Consider the following 18956-nt stretch of genomic DNA (forward strand, 5'->3'; position numbering starts at 1 on the left):
AACAAGCAAAGAAGTCCACTGTGTCACAAGTAATGAACCTTACTCAAGCACAGTGCACTGATAGCAGGACTGCCCAGATCTGATAGATTAGATTGGTTGCATAAATGAAACTGCTCTTCCCTAATAATAGGTGCTCTCAATGGGAAGAGTTTGGAAAAGGGTAAAAGAGGGAGAGAGAGGGCAGCAAAGGAGAAGAAAAAAAGCAATTCAACATTTGTCTCACAACATGGTGAACAAACAGAAGTTGAAGCAGGAAGCTGGAAAATCTCCCACATCCCAAGCTGTCGGTGAAAGACACTGGCAAACCTGGAAGGGAGAAAAGCATCCCCTTCTGCCACTGCTGACTGCTGTACATCTGGTGGTGGGGCACAAGCTCTAGATTAGCAGAGTTAATTTCTCATTTGGGCTCACTTTGTATCTTAGAATTGGGAGGAATGGGATGGCCTCCAGATACATCAGATACAATTCAGGTTCAAGGACATGGACAGTTCAGGATTTTATTTCAAACCAAATCAAAGTTAGGCTTCTCCTGTAAATTTAAAAGTGATTCTCTGGAGATTCAGGCCTGCATAGCCTTCTGTGATCCACGGCATTTCGGGGAAATATCATGTGTTCTTGGGCCTAATTATTGACAGATTTGAGCACACAAATAGATCTCTAGTCTCCAAATAATATTAAATAGACATGCTTGATTTATTGGCCAAAATCATCTTGAAAAACTGAGTCTGCAGTGGTTGCAGTATGCAACTGAAATAATTTCTCTAACTGCGTCTCTTCCCTTTCAGTATCGGTCACCCTGCCTCCCCTTGCCAGCACTGAATACAGATCATTACAAAAGGGAATGAAAACTTAGCACTGAGCTTTCTTACATGGAAAGCCACCATCTCCAAACCCCCTGAGCTGGGCACACCGACCACATGATGAGAGGGCATTAATAAGCTCCCCACTGAAAGAGGAGCTTTCCTGAGCTCACCACACACCATGTGTGCATACTTGGCCTGGGAACAAGAGGGGCCTCGTGGCACCTGATCTCCCCCTGGGAATCTCTTAGCAAGTTATTTACAGTTTCTCCACCTCAGGGAAAGACTGAGCACACAGGAACCAGCAGGCATGAAACCAGCACTAAAGTGGCTTTCATGCAGCTGGTGTAGTCCTCCGTGAAAGTCATCTTTTCCTACATGACCTTACTTCTCTCTACATCCTCCCATTGCTACTATGAGGGTAACCACATTCCCTGCCTCACATGGGTGTTGCAAGAAGTGGTGCATCAAAGCTTCTAAGTGTAGTAAACAAGTAAACAAGTCTTAACTACCTTAAAATACTTTCTTTGTCAAATTCTTGTCAAAATAATTTCTTCTGAAAGCAAGTGGACTTTGTAGGTTTATAATAACAAATATAAAGCAACTAAAATAACAATAACAATTTTTACAGTTTGGACTGGGGCGGTAACTAGCCTTTTTGCAAAGACAAGAAAGGCAATAAGGATGTATTTTTAGCTTTATTAATCAAAACTAATGAGCCCCTAAAACCTTATGTTTCTCTCAATCAGCATACTATCAGCAGTGACACTATACTAGCCCTTTCTCCATCAAAAAGCAGCCCAGGGGCCATCTAATGACACTCCAGTGTGAGTGACTCAGAGTTTCTCCATAAAGTAAAGCTTGCCTAAATTTCCAGACCAGATGGTTGAACTGTGAGACAATCCGTCAGATGGCTCTGAAGTGTTTAATACAATTAAGGATATGCAATCTGGAAATGCCCTGGGCTCAGACAATTTGTCCATGGATTTCTGTAAAGCTTTCAGAAACAAATCTGCACAGTCTCCTTCTGAACAAGCTTAATGATTTCTTAGCCAATAGCAAGGGAATCAGCTATTAAGGGAAGCAAACAGAACCCCTTGCAAGTGCCTTCTCACCCCTGTAATGGGCAAGATAGCAAAGGAGCAGAACATCAACTGTTGACAAACGTCATGAAATAGGATCAGTTTCTCAACAGCAAACATTTCGTGTGCATAGTGCTTTTCACCCAAGCAATGGAAACATTAACTCTTCCTACGCTCCTCAAAGACTTGCAATTATACCTACTGTGCAGATAGGTAAACTGAGGCACATTGCCACATAGCTTGTCTCCATCCGGGAGATGGTGGAAGAACAGCACATACTGGTCCTGCCTGCCTTTTCCTCTTTACTTGCCCTCTTCTCCCTTTCTTTGCTTTCCATCTGCACCACCATCAGCCTAAGGAAGCAGCTCCCAAACCCCTAACAATTTCCAAAGCTCAGGAAGACAACTTGCTTTTGACACCAGGAGAGACAGGGGGCTCCCACTGGAGGCGACAAGCTCACACTTCTCACTTTGAAACAGCAGAGCTGAGTGGAAAGTGCCTGTGAACAGAACCACACCAGTACATGGTCCTAACTATCCTTTGTCAATCATCACACCAGCAAGAGTATCTCAGTACCAGGAACAGGAGCACCTGGTAGCAACCACCCCACATGTGACAGCTCTCACATATATATCTTGTCTACTGTGGAGTGAGGGGAGAGACTTACTGCCTAAAATATATGCCCACCGAGACAGGAGGAAGAAAGGAAATGGATGGAGGAGAGTCAAGATGAGAGGCTCAGCTGCTGTAGCACAAAGCTAAAAACTAGTACCCATGGGGGAGTTCAAGGTCTCCTGCTTCCAGGTGTGCTTCGTGATCTGCTACAAAGGGCAGCAGGGAGATGACCACAACACCATAGTAGGGTAACTCAATTCCGCTCCAGACAGGGATTCATCCTCTTTGATCCACAAATAGAAATACAAGAAGAGCTTGAGAGCACTTACCAATAACTTGAGGTACACTGTACAAAAAGCATATTACACGTTTCCAAGACAAGCAGTGAAAATCCAGGATATTCAGTTTAAATACATCTAACTGTTAGATCTGGAAAAAGCAGATAATAATTGCATGGCTACAACTAAAACCTGTGAGTGCCTAGAGCCATGAGTTGTGGTTCCGTGACTACTTTAAGCCAACATAACCACCAGTTGCTGCCAAAAAACAACTCTCCTGCTTCCCCCTCCTGTCACTCCTTCCCATTCACACCAGCAACTGGGAGCTGCATCGAGCTGTATTGGTTTATGAATGCTTGTGCCAGCACTGGTAGGAGGATCAGAGAAGCAGAGGTGGGAGCAAAAGGTTGGAAGTGATTGTGGCATTGTCATCCCAAATTAAATTCATCTGTCTTTAAAAGATACATGTGACTTCTTTTCCTACCCCTCTCACTGACCTTGCAGCCCACAGGTCTGACAACTCCTGCCAAAATGGTGCATGCCACACTGTTCTGCCAAGCCCCATGGCCTCCTCTCTAGGCTGAGCTTCACATAACATTTCCTTTTGACCCTGCAGTTCGTCAAAGAGGCTGTTGTTTGACCACACAAGTACCATACTTGGCAGCTCAACAGCCAGAGGGGAAAAAAACACGTGACGGTACTGTTGAGAATTGTATTGATCACTGTATTTGTTGCACATGCTCAGATGGACAAATGAAGGCCTTAGAAACTAGCTTCAGCTCCTGCACCACCAAACTCCTGGTTGTTTGTTTTCATACGTTTCTTTTCTGCTTCAGGTTTTCCTTTGTGATATAACTATGCATACATGGATTATCCTCTTCCATTGTGCAAGATTCCTGGTTAAATGGCTGTGCACTACACTTGACAGCATACCTAAAAAAAAGTGAAAAGCTCCTACTACGTATTTTATTATGTATAATAAATGAAAATTGTGCCTGTAGGAATAGAGGGGGGAATCTGATGCTAGAGTACAAAGAGCAAACGGGCTGTGGAAGGTATTTCAGGGTGGAAGGCCCCATCTACCTAACATCCCGGAAGGTCAGAACTCAGTTCAGTAAGTAACAAAATCTTTAACAAAATAGGATCGCCAAGCCTGATAATTATAGTCAAGGGTACCTACAGCCTTTAAAACCAGGGGGTTGTGGCAGATCAAAACTAAAAAGGGTACATGCATTACTGACTTAAATATCATGTTTTATATCTCTCTTAGAATTCTGTGAGGATACGACACAAAATTTCAGTGGTTGGGGTGTTAGGCTTGCTGCTGAATGCAAGGCAAGTGCACAGGGGTGTAACAGGAGCACTTACAGGGAGAGTGCACCCTCCTTGCATTACGTTGCACATGAGCCCACATGAATCAGTCGCTAGTTGGAGCCCTCACCCGCTTAAAACAAGTACAAGCTGTCCCATTCAAAGAGTGGGTATAAGGATGAGCTCCCTTCCAGTTCCTACACCACAAATTCACCGTAACACTTTGGTCAGGCTGGCAGATACAGCAACAGATACAAGAACTGCAGGAGCCATACAGATTTCAAGTCCCACTGTTCCCACCAGAAGACATTCCCATGCTTCTCCCTGAATCATTGTTGTACTAGGCTGGCAGGTTTAAGGGGGTGAGAAGTGACCTGTTATGACCTTATACATGAGCAAATTACTCCATTCTTTAGAGCTGTCAAGCAGTGTTTAATTTATAGTGTTTTCATGCAGATTATTTGCAAATGAGTCAGTAGATACCAGAACTTTCCTGTGTTATATAGGCAGTTGCACAAAGCTTGGCAGAGCTTGAGGTAAATTCTCCAATTTCTCCGACACATACCGTAATGTTCTCACATGACCTGTCTCACACATTGCTCACAAGCCCCCTGTGCTCCACATTCTCACCTCCCAAGATCTCATCCTGCATGTAACATCTGCCAAAAAAACTTACACACAGCTCCAGGTCCACTCTCAACCTGCTATACTCCCTCTCTCCCCAGGCTCACAAAAAACACCTTCCCTAGGCAGCTGCTTCAAAGAAATTCTTGTCTACAGATGCTTTGATAAACAGCCTGCATTACCAGAGGGATATATCTGCTAGGTAGCATAACTGGTAATTCTGAGATAGGGTCCCCCGGTACACTTCCATAATGTTTTCTCACTGCTATTACTCAGCAGAACTACTGATGAAAGTCAGTGGGATGATGAAGATAAATAGTAAAAGGCAAATAAAGTGTCTTCATGCATTGTGCCATGGTCTTTCTTTCAAAGACAGATATCAACCTGTGAAATGTTGAGCTTCATACTGTACGTGACCCAGTGGATTAGTGACGCTATACATTATCAGCTTCCTAGCACTGGCTGGAGTGTCAGAGAAAGGCAGGTGGGACTATACAGAGAGAAGACTTATTTGGCCCCTGTGAGTAATATGGAGGTCGGCAAATCACTTCATCCTGCCCTAAGTCTGCAAGGTGTACCATTTTGTCTGAGAAAGACATCACCTTATTTTCTTTTTGATAGCAACTTTGGGCAAATTATTGTATGTGCAGTTTTATATATTCCAACTCTGACAGTTTCAGATGATGTCCTTTCCTGCACAAGGACATTTTCAACCTCAGTGTGTAATTCAAATCTCATCATTTCATTGGACAATTGCAGATTAGAGCTCTGAAAAGATCTCACTTTCTTCCCCCTGCTTCTGAGGCGAAAATGAAAACCAGAGGGGAGCACTTGATGAAGATTCTGCTGATGGGATCACCTACAGTTTTCTCTATTGGTACTGATCACAGCTTATAAATTCAGACATAAAGAATTATTTTTATTAAATAACATCCCACAAGCCAAATGATTTTTCCATCCAGCAGCAGCCATGATAGACAGAAAGGATGTTAAACATAAGCAGTCTGTGTAAGCACCTCAAAAGAATGTCCAGATCCTGAATTACACAACTCAAATTGTCATTTAAAATCATCATCTTAGATTGGCATAGGCTCAGATTGTCATCTAGCATGGATTAGAACAGCATCATATAAGACAGATCTGGGCTTCACAGTGTAAACATGGTACACGACTTGCTCTGATTTGCTCCTAGAAGAAAGAAACTCTGTGTCCTTCGCCTCTACTCTGACCTGCTATGCAACTTAGGTAAATTGCTCATCCTCCACAAAATACATCAATTGGATGTACCAGAGCTCTGTCTCTAATGCAGGGACTAGTTGAACTCTTGAACAGTCGGAAGAGTTTTGTGAAGCTCAACCTGCTATTTTGATTAAGTTAGAGATTCCTCACTTACAGTGTAGTGTAATTCATGCCACCAAGAGTACAAAGTGCCTTCACCTGTGCCTGTCACAGGAGCACCCAAAGGGTGCACCCACAGGGACCTAGAAGGCAGCCACTGTCAGATAAGATGATCATCTAAAGCCTGACAGCTACATCCAAGCGTAAGGAGCACTTAAGGAAGAAGCTTCCTTCAGGACAAAGCATTGTGGACTTCCATTGGTGAGGACTGATACCGTGAATCTGGGACTTCTTGCACCAGGCAGTGCCCTCCAGCATGAGTAAAACTGATAAGGCATTCAAAACAGGTAGGAGGACATACACTCTTGTAAAAACTATTCCAGCCTCTGAGGCTGTATTTGGGCACTATGTCCCAGAACAACATCTACACGTCAGTCCAGCCTGGGCCACAACACCCTGATCCACAGAAAGAGTATCAGTCTCACTGATGCTGCTTTTGCAAGCAACACTTAGAGAACATGAGCTTCGAGCTTCCTTCTGTTGCACCACAAGATATGCTAAAATGGGAACTGGGAGAATGAGCCTGAAGAAGGCATTTAAGGGAATAACCCTAGGTCAGAGGGATGAGATAAAGGTTTTCAGGCTCTGCCAATTCATCTAAACAACACTGTGGTCAGGGCCCAAGGGCTTTGGGATTTCCATCTACATAATCTTCAAATTTATTAGATTGGCGAGTTTTCAGGGTTTTTTTCTCTTGGCAAAGGTGTACTTGTAAAAGGAGAAGTATTCCAACTGAAGTGGAAAAAGCAGTCCCTCCCTGTTTCCCCCAAGCACACACAGAGGACACCCAATGCACGCTGCGGCAGCCAATAGCTGGTGTTACCGATGTTATCTAACCTGTCCCCCAGCAGGTCAGGCGGAAAGGGTCACACTGGGGTTTCTTCAGCTGAAGCTGCATTGATCAGCTCTTTCTGAACCAAATTGTTTCTGTACGTGCTTCTGTAAACAAACTAATTAACAAACCCCTACCAGACTGTATTTAGTTTACGCATTTAGCAGTGGCATCTGAACTAGCTAAATCAGACTGGCGCAAGCACACCTACCTCTGGCACAGTATCTAGTGGAGAAAGCCTATTAGACTTCCTTTTGTTCACAGTTTTCTCTCCTTTCCCTCGAACTCAGTGACCCTCTGTGACAAAGATTTATAGAACTAGCAGTCTAAAGGGGGTCATTGCAGAGCAAGCAAGCGTAAAATGAAAATGGAAGAGGTAACTGGAGATTAGCTTAAACTTAGATTCATGTCATACAATTATCACTGTAAATTCAAGAGTTTGGAGGAGACAGAAATGTGCTTATTGCTTCTTACTAAGCACGTCCAAGTGATTTAGAACAAGTGACCATCGGTTCAGCTAGAAACAACAACTTAGTCTTGAAATTACCTTGACTTGCTACTTGCTGCTTTAAAGATGAGTTCCAGCGATCCACCTTCCAGTCTGCAATTCTCAGTTCTCATAAGGAAAGACAGCAGATCTGAGATTTTCAGCAAGATATTGGTAAAAACATCCCTTTGCTGGGACTGCCAAGGAGCATTCACTGGGGAAAGAAATAGGAGAAATGAACACCAAAGAAGAGAAAGTCTCTTTGCGTTGATTTATTCTCCAGTTCACATTCTTAGGCACTGAATTATCCACCTTCCATATAAAATGATGTATTTATTACTATCTATTTTCCAGACATCCCACAATATATACTAAGAATTCTCCTTATAGAGAACTCTCAGCCCAGGGATGTGTTTAAGGGGATGGGTACAAGGAAACCCAAGTTTCTTTGCCTTTCTTTCTCAGCTTAGTACACTAAGAAAAACTTGGGTCCCTCTACTCTTGCTTCACAGACATGTTCAAGGAGTCCAAATGTTAAACATGTACGTGAGGCTTAGGAATGGTTTAGGACTGACTACGTGCACTCCACACTAATGCAAAAGTAGCTGGTGGACTGGAGATTAAACTAGTGCTTCTGCATTACTGCTGATTCTTTTTCTATTCTCTAGAGGACTTTAAAAGTCCTTATATATTTATTCTGGGAAGAATCCAAACAAGTTTCATTCACTTGTCCTATAAAACCACAATAGTTGAGTCAGTCTTCTTTTTAGTGCTGTTTCCTTCACATAGTACTTATTTATTTGTCATAAATAGGAACAGATCGATTTTTATTTACTTGAAGATGTGACCATTTTTTCCCAGAACTGTTTGAAAGAGAAATTTCCCAACCGTAATCTCTTGTACCATATTAATGGGCACTAGTGCCTTCAACCTCAAAGCAATTCTGCTTCAACTGTAGAATTAAAGTTAATTAATATTTTTTACAGGAAATAATAATTATATTATTAATACTATATTATTAATAAATAATTAATACTTTTAACAGAAAATATTGCCTAGGGTTGCACTGGTGGAAAGGTCACCAGAGCTGGGTCCTCTGTAGGTAGGACACATCTCATCCTTTCTGTTTGTGATTTTTCTGGAACACTGATACAGAGCTTTTCCACCGTGCAGAGAAAATTCTAGCAGGAAAACAAGAATGCCTCAAACACACCCACAACACAATCCCACAATCCAGTAATGTCTTAACTGTAAGACTAAGAACATTTCATAGATAAACTGCTAAATTATTCCCTACTTTGTAAGGTAAGACGAGTTTGATAGCCCAGAAAGTGCAAAGACCTAACAAATATGAGGCAAAAGATATTCCATGTAATCTATATTTGAATTGCCCTGCTGATAACGGATATGTTTTTAACACACTGGATTTCATGCTCTGGGTCATAGCGGATGATGTGACTCTGTTTCACAGTCTGTATTTCAGCGAATGGAGTGACTCCTGTTCCTCTCCTCATTCTCAGTGAGTATGACTGTGGAGATTTTAAAAAGAAAAACAACCAGTACAACAAACAAGGCTTCCTGAAGAGCAGCAAGACATTACACCTCTCCAGTGAAGACATACTAGAAGGCACAGAAAAGGACTACAGACATTTCAGCACACTTCTGAATGCCACTGAAAGAGACACCACATAAGTATTTTGCTGATCTGAGATCTAAACAGGCTCAGATTCATATACACAAACTCCTCATCACCTCCCTTCAATCCTACTGGACATATAAGTCCTGTATTTACCAATATAACTTGTAGACTGATTTGATTATCATTTATTTGGCAGAAGTGCCTCTGCATCCTGACCCTGATCACTTCCTACTTCTGACTACACAGAAATATCGTCCCAGTCTTTCCACGGGAGTTGAATCAGTTCCACTCCACATTGCAGAAATCATGGGCTTGATAAATCCACTGCCCTTCAACCAGTCCTGGCTGGAGGTTACACAGGAGTCACTTCTAAATTTACTCACAAAGTAAATTGGGACAAGCATTTCCCAACACACTAAAAGCATTACTGCATTACTACATCAGTTACCTAAGTGAATTAAGATGTTTAAGATATCTTCTCTACCCCAGGGCAGCTTGAGGCATGCTTCAAATAAGTTTTGACCAGGAGAAGAATTAATAGGCGTGTATAAGCTTTGAAAGAGATCTGTCATGTATGAAGAGCAGCTGCTGATATTTGTGCCCTACAGAGAGGCTCACTTGGAGTTTGATTACAACACTCTAAGGTTCTGATTTGTGAATTACACTCAAAAACAATTTATTCGCTCATCTAGATGCGATCTAACCTCATCAGTCCCATTTGACATTCTCAGTGGTGCTTTTAAAGCTTTTGGGCACATTTGATCATGGAGTCAGCTTGACAATTCTGCTTGAGGGGATTTGTCAAAACCATTAGAGTGCAGATTGGATGCCAGTGTCAGAAGGATGTGGTATCATCACCTGCATTAGCCTTCATTAGCTAGCCAGAACCTCAGTGGTAGACATATCTGCACTATTATAGAGTAAGCTAATTTAAAAGAGACAAGCCTCAAACCAAAAGCTTTACACAAAGCTTAATCCAAATCTTCAAGATTCATAACATTTTCATTCATTCTCTTCCCATTCATTTTCAGCTCTGCATGATGCATTACATTTGGGAAAGCCAAAGAAAACAGATAGTACTCTGAGGAAGACTATAGTCTCAGTATTTCTGCCCCAATAGAAAGCAGGAAAAATGGCAAAGGAGAAAAACCCAATCACAAAGCTTAACTGTGGGTCCAAGCTTGCTCAAGAGAAGGGAGGTTCAAGGATCTGCAGACAGTTTGGTCCTTCAGAAGCAAAGGATGGACTTGGAAATTGCCAATTACTTACCACTTTGAAAACCTGACAATACTTTGTCAGCAAAACATACTCTGAAACAGTAGCACCTGCCTAAAAACTGAAGGAGGTGAGATTTTTTCCATGCTAAGTGTGCAGGCTTCTGGAGACAGTGTCAGAAGAGGAGCTGATCGCTTAAAACCTGGCCTTCAAACCTTTCCAAAATGTGGTTCAGGAAAGCTTTACAGCAACAGCTTTGGGAGGAGGCGTTTCTACCAAACACTAGCATAAGGCTGGGAGCAGAATCACAGTTTCCCAGAATTCAGGACTGGTCACTTCTCAGATTCTTTTCTGGCTCATTTCTAATGGAAACCAGATCTAAGGAAAGGATACTCAGCTGGTTTACAATCCTAAAACAAAGCCGTTGTTAGATTTTATGCAGTGAGGCTGCAGCATACCTATGTATTAGTTGCTATTTTTGTTCACCTCATAAACTGTAGATATTCATAACTTGGTCAGAGTGTACATAGGATCCTCAGCAGTTTGGCAGCTGAAGACAATAAAACCACAGTACACAGAACTGCAGCCACCTGCACAGTCCGTGTTCAAAACCTCAACCAGCAATGGGAACCAACGGACTGGATTCCAGAGAAGGGCTTCAATATGACACAAATTCACAAGTGGGGAAGTATATAGAAACCTTCCACCCAACGTTTTTTTATTTCAATTTGTTCTGTGACATATGTTGGTCCAGTCCAGTAACTGGGAAGATGAATCTGTTTTCCTGGGAGAGAAAAGCAGAGCTCCTGAGCCACACATCCACAAAACAGCTGATGAGCTTGTATGTAAGCAGGACTGTGCAAGTATCCAGCCTGACCCTAGAAATGGAGAAGGGTCTTGGTAAATTCCCATTCTTATTTGGTTTCCAGGGGCCACCGACCCTACCTGGGGACTGAAACACCTGGTCCTAGTCCCAGTCACTCCTTCAGAGCACATTTCTGCTTCAGCAGAAGTGCCCCAGGCTGCCCATTCCAGGGCGGTGGGGACAGGCCTCTGAACGCCTGGAGCTTGGAGCACGACTCTCCCTGGGCACACGAGGAAGTGAGGGTGGGATATTCTGAACTAACTGCACAGAATAATAACGCACAGACACTTTTGTGACTCTAACCCACAAACCATTGTCTCTAGCAGTAAACACATGGCAAAATCGGAAACAGAGCTGGGAACAAAACTGTGTTTTCAGTTCATTTACTTTTCACCAGAAGGGGAAAAAAAATCATCTAGCTCCAGTTATCATGTCTGGCACTTAAGCAACAGTTGGCTTTTCACAGTTTATGTATTATTTATTATACATTCATCTTTCCTCCATCTACCTTAAGAATGCTCCAGAACAAAGAACAATTTATTCCTTGATTAGCATAGAGACTGTCTGCCCTTGGGACTCAGATGTGTTTCACAGGAAAGGGAATGTGAGCACTTGAGGAAGGTGCCCAATAGTTGTGACAGGTCTTTTATTTTGCCTTTCCCAGTAATTGAAACCCAGAGCAGACCCACACATTTGTGTCTCGCTTGGATAGCTGCATCTTCAGTTGAGCCTTTGCAAACAGGCCATGGCTGAGACAACAGCCTCCCATCGACGGCAGTGCTGACCACGCTGGGACACATTCCCATCTCCCTACCTCCCACTGAATTGCAAAAGGAACGTAGTACCTATAGCTTTACAGCTTCTTGGAAGAAACCATCACAAAAAGTTTATTTAAAACAAGGATCCTGATACCCATTAAGCAGCTTTGTTCCCTGTGTCTAAAAACAGCAATAAAAAAATGAACCTGTTCATATTTTTTTTCAGAGGCAGTGAGTTTTGAGCCATCCTGTTGCTACATTTTTATTCCATTTCAGCCCACTTGGAATCTTCTATTTTTATGCTGCTAATAATAATAAGACTTTGCATTTATAGAGCATGCTACAAACAAATGTGTCCACCATCCCTTTGGGAGGCTGGGAGGGAAGTGCTGGACAGCTATGGAAACACACACAGGGTCAAGTGGCAGAGTCCATATCAGAGTAGGGATGGAGACTCTGGATCTCCTGGTTCCTCTGCCTCACACTCGTTCCTGAATTGTCTGTTTTCCAAAGAATTTTAGAAGCTTGCTTGGAAAATGTGATCAGTACATTTTTAGCTTGGTTTTCCTTGGAAAAGGGTTCATGTAACCACACTGGTTGCCAACCCTGCTCCCAAGTAACTTTCAAATCTGCTAAACCGGTTTCAGCCAAATTTGAGAGGATTAACGGCCTTGAAGATGGTCCTGCATTCCTGCACTTTTTGGAAACCAACAGTTGCGCAGAGGCCTTCAGGTTAGTGTCTCCAGAGAGGGAGCACACAGCTGGTCTACACTCTGCTTGGCAGCACAAACACACATACATGTGTATATACATACACAGGCACAAACGGGCACGTTTAGTGACAGAGCGACTGGCACATGCGCAGCTGTGGGCCAGCTATTTCCTCCCCTGTAGGCTTCTGCAGGGGACACGCGAGGACAAGCAGCTGGGCGATGGCAGCACACAGCTTTCAACATGCCGTCTCTTCAGGGCAGCTGGTGTAGCTGACACTCGGCCTGGGGCTGCGGGGCACCGTGCAGCTGTGCTTGGTCTGCTGGGAGCTCTGGGTGGGTTCAGCATGGTTCGAGGGGTGAAAGGCACACCCAGCCAGAGGACAGTGCACGCTGGTCAGAGCATGGCGAGACGTGTGTGTCAGCGCTTTCTTCACCCACCTACTGGATCCCTCCGGTGGCTCCAGGAGGGGAAGCCCTCTCCCAGAGAGATGAAGTGCTGGGTGATCTCTGTCTGTCCCTCCCTGGCTGGGCTCCAGGAGTGTCCCTGTCTTCAAGGCAAAGGCCAGGCATGATAAAGTCCTTTTCTGCACTTTGAAGAACATTATGTCCTTTGGCTAAGATGCAGGCCTCCTAAAGGTTTTCAACAAGATCTTTTTGATAGTAACATAAATAGACACAACTTCTTTTTAATCCAGGGCAGGAAAAAAGAAATATTCTAGCTCTTTCTCAGTTGCGTAACTGTCATAAAAAGATCTTTCACTTGCAGGCAGGTTAGCTTGGAGCAGGTAACACCTTGCTTTTTCAGAAATACTAAGTATCACCAGCTACCTTATTATCACAATCAAAAACAGTTCATTATAACAAATAGCTTCAAATCTGATCTGGATTGAAAAAATAACTCTGAAGCAAACAAAATTAGACTACTCCTTTCTTGTTTCAGGAAGAAAATCATAAAGCATTTGAAGACATCTCTTCTGCTTGGATTCCCCACATTAAGAAAAGTGCATAAGATACATGTTAGCTTCAAGGGAAAAAAAAAAAAAAAAAAAAAGTAACTGTATTGTGTTCCACAACAGGAGAGCACAATGAAACTGAGACAGAACCATTACTTTGGAGTATGACTTGAGAATAGTGATGGCTTCTCCATGGAAAAGTACTGATGCTGAAATATGAGTGATGAGTACCACAACACCCATTACATGAGCTGGCCTACGAGCAGAGATGCATGCAATATGATTGTCTTTACATTTCCACTGTGTGCTATGTCATCTTTCTGAAGGAAAAAAAAAAACAACTTAATTTTCATAGACACATCAGTCCCTGACTCCTGTTCAGGCAAGAATTTTTTTTGCATGTGATAATGGATGTTTGTCCAAAAGAAGAGTATTGGGAATACCAAACTAATTTTGAAAGGTCACTGTATCTGTTCCATGTTTGAACCTCTTGCCTATGGAAAGTAGAGTATCAGAGAAGGGAATGGGTGCACACCAGTATCTCATGCTAGAATGGAGTAGGGATGCAAGCAACGCACAAGCTCAAACCTGGAAAGAGCCTTCACAGCACCTTATCCAGCCTCTGTTACACAAGGTAACTGTCAGTGGAAAAAATCATAGGAGGTTAATTTTGCTGATTTTTATCCAGTTCTAGCTTGTGTTTTGTATCCAATGTTTCAAGGTCAAGTGGATCATTCCTGTATAATTTGAAGAACAATGTTTTTTAAAAGAATTGATTGGGTCAAAACTGCAGAACAACAAGACATTTCTTCAGGCGTATCTCAATGAAACAGGACTTAAAGCTTCACATGCAGAAGGCACGCCTCAACCTCATGTTGAGATCCTTCAATGCCTAAAATACCCCATGGACCAGCTCCAAAAGCTACCCAAACTCAGCAGGAAGTGTTCCCCTGATTTTAATAACGTTTTACTCAAAACAACACTTGCATTTGTATAAAACAAAGTAATCCATCAGCACTTGCCAATTAAAATTAATACATTAAATTCAGACACATTTAGGTCTACAGAGGTTCTTTAAGGAAAAAAAAAAAACCGTACTGAACCTGTCAAACAATTAAAACCCCCAGAACATCCCACTTCATAAAAAGATTGGAGCTGTGCTGCAAATCCTTTCTCACAGAGGTTGACAAAGGAAAGGCAAGCATGCCAGTTTTGCTGATCTGTACTTCTGAGATAATCCCAGGTGCACTAGGCTGCCCCCAGGACACAGAAAATCAGATGTGAAAAGGTAGGCAAGCCATGACCACCTGTTAGGAGGCACACCACATCTGCAGAGAAAACTGTCACTGCTATTTATTTCTTACCACTGCAGCCCAAAGCTGGTAGGTGGTTTGTGCAACAAAGAACTGAATCCTGCAAAACACCAGTAAAACTGAATTCAGCAGGGAACTGGATGGCAAGTCAGGCAAAGGAGTTTAGAAAAAGAGAATACTATAAGAGAATTTCTAGGGATAATTCATGAACCAGCTGTATGAAGAGTCATTCCTTTGGTTCACTTCTCCTTTTAGCATTTGAATGCAAGATATGGCAATAAGATCATATGGAATATGCATGAGATTATGTCACTGCTCTGAACAACAAGATGGATGTAAATTCACAGCAACGCAGTTGACATCTGCAGACTGACACCAGCTTTACACACAGTTAAACACATATTTGTTCAGTGGGGCTGTTAAGGAGAGTCAGGGAGCTAATCACGAACAGCTAAGTCATTTTTTATTAACAGCCTTGGTCCAGCCTGTGGGCAAAACTGCATCTATTCTTACACTAGCCACTCTATTTTCTAGCTTGATGCCAGTCCTTGGTGTAGAGAAGGTCTAGGATATATCTTTCAAATCCTGCTCCTTCTTAACAGCTTTCCTCAGGAAGGGGAAACTTTTCTGCGTGCTGCTGCCAATAACCTTCAGCATTCCTCCCTACCTTGGGAGCGTCTGTCTTAAAAACTATTCTATATGAAAGAAAAAGTGTTACACCAGGAAGGCAGTTTGCAAAGGGCCTGCCTGCTTGCTTTCACTAGGGCCTTTACTAAACAGCTGCTATTAAACAGCCCTCCACTTTTATCAGCACTAATTCACTGAACCAGATGAAAAGAATGCATGTTTGGGAAAGCCTTGATTTAGCAAGGGGGATACACAACACAAGTTTAACCTTACTGCAAATCAGAAAATTTTACAGAGCATATATAAATGTGGATCTTTCATGTTTGGCACATCTTTGAAGGTAAACTGTCCTACAGATATTTTTTAAAACCTGCGTAGTAAATACTCACTTTTCAGCATTTGCAGTTTGTTAAGTTTCCTCATCCTTTCACGCAGTACTTAGGTTCCACCTAGTGGCTTTCAACAGCAATAAACAGGAGACTGGACAGTCATTTTATTGCCCAAATGCTTAAATTTCAAAATCTGTGTGTCTAGTTGCAGAAATATGCATAGAGTCTTCTTTAGACATACAATTTACCTCGCCATCTCCCTAAAATTTCTCTTGGTCCTCTGATGGGAATTTTCCTCCTACAGTTACTCTAGTTTAAACATCTAAAGCAAAAGGGTTATTCACCTAAAGCTTATTCCTGTGCAAATGAGACTGAGAGGATGGGCTGGCTAAGAGCATTAGGAACTTGCAGGCAGGAGCTATGTAATGCTGCTGTGTCCCTCCCCAGCCAGGTCTCAGCAGGGCATCTGCTCCCTGGCAGAACTCTGCTGGCACAAACCCGTCAGGCCCAGTGAGATGTCTCGCTTAACTGCTGACATTTTCAACACCGACTCCCTTCACAGTCAACTGAGAAACAAGGACTTCTAAACCATGGTTCAGATGACTTATTTTAGAGATTTACTTACGGGTGAGATGAATTGCATCCTAGAAAGTGTCTCATTTCCATTAGAGAGAGAAGCTAGAAGTCTTCCTGATAGCATGGTACCTCCAATACACATCTTGAATCCCTAAGACTCTGTCTGCTACACAGCATTTGAAGTGTAGCCCACCTTGCAGTGAGCTTTAAGCAGGCAGTCAAAGGAATCTGGAAAGAGGGCATCCACGGCTGTTGCAGACTTTGCACCTATGTTAAAAACCAATCGTGACAGGTACATATACATATATACATATACCATCACAGAAAACTGGATTTCAATACTGTTCTGTTCTCAGAATACCTCTCACCCAGCTGCTCAGCTGTTAGACTGATGAAGGTAGGTTTGTCTTGTAGCAGGAGAAGTGTAAGACAGTTCTGTTCCTGCCTCCTTTAAGGTTATAAAACAAGCTATGCTTATATTTCAGTTCCCTGAAGCATTAGCAGAACACTCACCACAGACATTTTAGCCCTCTTTGGAAGAGCTTTACCAACTCTAAAGAGTCACTATCTTCAAAGGGAAGAAGAAAAAAGCAACCATCAAAGAAATGTGAAACTTCACGAATTTATCAGCTGCCACATTAGAGGTCAAAAGCAGGTATTTTAAAGTAATTTTAGTGTCTTGCATAAACAGCGAGACAGAGTTCACCAAAACTAGTCTAGTTTGTCCAGAGAGATCATATCCATTTAAAGAGAAGGTGAAATAAAAAAAAAAAAAATTAAAAAAGGAAGTTGGCCTGGTTCGTGATTTGTGGAGTGTGGGATGGATGAAAGGTCTTTAACTCCTTAATGCAGCTTTTTCTGTCTATTCTTATTTCAAGGAGCTTTACTTGTGGTCACACACAGTTTGAGGCTGGCACCCAGCAAATCATGTCTGCTTTTCTAGAATGTGACTCCAGCGTGCAGCAGAACTGCTCAGATTTATTACTCCGTAGCAGTGACTCTCAATTTTCTGTCCAGCTCTCACCTTTTTACCTTCACCTAAACTTTTGTGGAGGAGGGCTGCATGTGACAGACTCGCTCTTTTATGCAAAGGAGAAAATCTTCAATGGTTTCAAACTTCATTGCTCTGTAAAAATGAAAAGAGAAACTAAGGCTACACAATGCCTATCTTGTCATTGGGTTCATATCCTAGTCAACCTAGACTTGTGGTTTATTTGCAAGATCATTAAACCCATTTTTCTGTAACAGCTATTTCACAAAACCTGCGAAGATTTACAACACCAAGTTGATTCAACACCAAGATGATTATCTCCATTTAAACTGACTTTTTTTCCCCCACTTTGCACAAAACCATATGTCGCACAGCCTTACCTCTCAAATTCTTGAATCAGCTCCCACCATGGGGAGCAACTGCTCCCTCCTTCACAGCATGGAGGACGCTGCTAGACAGCCTGCTGATGTTGAAAGAAAAAGGGTTAAGAGTTCCAAAGATTCCAAACCGAGCAACTGTGTAGGTACTGGCACTGGTGGAGGAGAATTCGACCTTGGTAACACGGTAACCTTGGAACATACTTAATCACTAACAAAGGCAGCACAGAAACTCCCAGGGTAAGAAAGCTGTGAATTTCTGCTTTGCAGTTTTATGTGCACCGTTTTAGAATAAAGTCAAGATGAGAGTATATCCTATAGTAACCTCAGGTAACGATAACACTAAAATACGCGCCCACGTGTGAATAATGAGCATGCTAATTAGGGGACCTCCCCACGTTTTATACATGAGATAAAAGGCAGGTGCATGATGGGGGGGTGTGTGAGAGGTGTAGAGGGAAGTTTGAGAATGCTAGTCACCTGCGTTTTGTTACCATAACAAAGGAAGGCGTGGTGGGCTGGGGGTGCTGGCTGGTGCTCGGCCCCCTGCTCCGCAGGTTAGAAATAAACCCAAACACCCCGGCGGGGTGTGGGGGCTGGCTCTGCGCGCCCCGGGAGAAGGACCCAGGCTGGGGGGGGAGCGGAGCGGAGCGGAGCGCAGCGCCGGGGGTGGGGGCCCCCCTGGCCGCTGCCGGAAGCTCGGTTGCTCTCAGCGCCGCGGCCCGGGGCCGAGCGGGCGGCGGGCCCACCCGCCGCGTCACGTTCACGCAGGACGAGGGGTGCTGAGCCCCGGGGCGGCGGCCGCCCCCCACCGCCCCCCATCCCCGGGAGCCGTCCCGTAGCGCGGGGAGAACGACAGGGGGCGTCGGCAGGGCTGGAACTGATAGGTGGCTCCATAGCTCAGTGGTTAGAGCACTGGTCTTGTAAACCAGGGGTCGCGAGTTCGATCCTCGCTGGGGCCTCTTGACTTTTCCCCCTTTTTTTTTTTTTTTTTTTCGCCTGACTAAGCGGGTAGTTTCGCTCCGCAGGCGCGTAGAGGCCTTCGCGGAGGCGAAGGGGAGTCTGGGTGGAGCGTTCCCCGCCGGCTGACGGCCACAGCCGCGGCAGCAGGGTGCTGCCTTCGCGGTCCGGAAGGGTGCGGCCGGAGGGCGGCGGTAGGAGACAAACGTAACG

At 43.5% G+C, this 18956-nt stretch overlaps 1 non-coding gene across 1 annotated transcript; it reads left to right on the top strand.

Moving 5' to 3' along the window:
- The first annotated feature begins 18672 nt into the window (after window positions 1–18672).
- On the top strand, window positions 18673–18745 carry TRNAT-UGU (transfer RNA threonine (anticodon UGU)). Its single transcript has one exon. It is a non-coding gene; the product is annotated as a tRNA-Thr (tRNA).
- Window positions 18746–18956: the final 211 nt, after the last annotated feature.

The sequence above is a fragment of the Strix uralensis genome, chromosome 3, assembly GCF_047716275.1.
Source record: "Strix uralensis isolate ZFMK-TIS-50842 chromosome 3, bStrUra1, whole genome shotgun sequence".
Lineage (NCBI taxonomy): Eukaryota > Metazoa > Chordata > Aves > Strigiformes > Strigidae > Strix > Strix uralensis.